This window comes from Austrofundulus limnaeus, unplaced genomic scaffold (genome assembly GCF_001266775.1).
Source record: "Austrofundulus limnaeus strain Quisiro unplaced genomic scaffold, Austrofundulus_limnaeus-1.0 Scaffold553, whole genome shotgun sequence".
Lineage (NCBI taxonomy): Eukaryota > Metazoa > Chordata > Actinopteri > Cyprinodontiformes > Rivulidae > Austrofundulus > Austrofundulus limnaeus.
In genome coordinates, this window is record NW_013952955.1 from 12,716 (window position 1) to 14,048 (window position 1,333).

Genomic DNA, 1,333 nt, shown 5'->3' on the forward strand with positions numbered 1-1,333 from the left:
CACACACACACACACACACACACACACACACACACACACACACATACACACACGTGTTTGTTCTTATATTCTCATGGGGACTTCGCTTTGACTTCCATTCATCTACCGGCCTAACTCTGACTACACCAATAGTATTTTCCCCAACGGGAACGGAACAGTGGGTCCTCACCACCAGGCTGTGTTTACAGTAGAGGCTCTGGCATCTTGTCGACGGGTCACGTGACTCTCGCGGATTCCTCACTGTGGAATGGGAATCTACGTGATTGGGACGTTTTTATTTATTTTTTCCCAAATCACTGCTACATTTATTTCAGGTATGTGTAGATACCAAACATTAACAATTTGTGAGTACAATACTATAATTACAAAGACACATTTATTACTTAAAGTTTATATTTTAAAATTGATATTTACGGTTACATTATATTCAGGCATTACACAAGCATCCTAAAACTGGTTCTAAATTTTAGTAATCGGCACTAGAATATTCACAAGTAGTTTTTTTAATTATTATTATTATTATTAGATTGGGACGGTTTTTGGATGAAAAGTTAACGGGAGCAGGACAGAAAAAAAAAACATAGAACAGGCGTCGCCATTTTGTAGTTCTCTTTCCACCAGCTTGCGCTGTAACGCAAGTTAAAAGAACTACACGACCCAGAAGGCAACGGTACATCCGGCCGCTGCTTTCAAAGAGCAGCAGAAAAGGAGGGCGGGTAATTTAGCTAAACAGTTAGCTAAGATAACTTTTCAGCTTCGACTGTGTTTGGTTAGTTTTTAAGCGTTTAAAAGAGCATGAAGGCCTATATCGTTTGTTGTTTTGGCCTTTTATCTGGGTGAAAATGCGAAAATTGTGACGTTTTTCTTCTACTGTTGTGGCTCAACCCTGTTAGCATATTATACTATGCCGAGCGGAGAAACCCATGTGGTTACAGTGGATTTGCAACGCGAAGTCAGAAGTAACGATCTTTCTATTAAGCTCACAGAATTGGCAGGAAAGTCGCAAATATGACAGAAGTTTGTGAGAGTTGTGTGACGGTGTTAACACGCTGTATGCTGCTTGTCAGACGTGCTAAGTTTCAGTCAAGTACAGCAGAGAGTCGGGGACGAGTGGTCTCAAAAGACACACCTGTAAGGTAAATTCAAATCTTCATTTGTCAAGAGCAAATTACCATCAGGTGTCAACAGTGTTGTATAAAGTACCACACAGTGATACTCGAGTAAAAGTACAAGTATCTTACCAAAAACTTACTTTGGTAAAAGTTAAAGTCTCCTTTAGGAATATAACTTGAGTAAAAGTCTTAAAGTATGTGATATTTGTTGTAGTTAAGTA

At 39.2% G+C, this 1,333-nt stretch overlaps 1 long non-coding RNA gene across 2 annotated transcripts in view; it reads left to right on the forward strand.

Moving 5' to 3' along the window:
• Positions 1-716: 716 nt before the first annotated feature.
• Positions 717-1,333, forward strand: part of LOC106530736 (uncharacterized) — a 9,335-nt gene continuing 8,718 nt past the window's right edge. Inside the window, exons 1-2 of one of the 2 annotated variants that reach the window (XR_001311830.1) lie at positions 717-959; positions 1,068-1,136. This is a non-coding gene — a long non-coding RNA (uncharacterized LOC106530736). Of the gene's footprint in view, positions 1,137-1,333 lie in introns of both variants that reach the window. The other variant, XR_001311829.1, reaches the window with a different exon arrangement.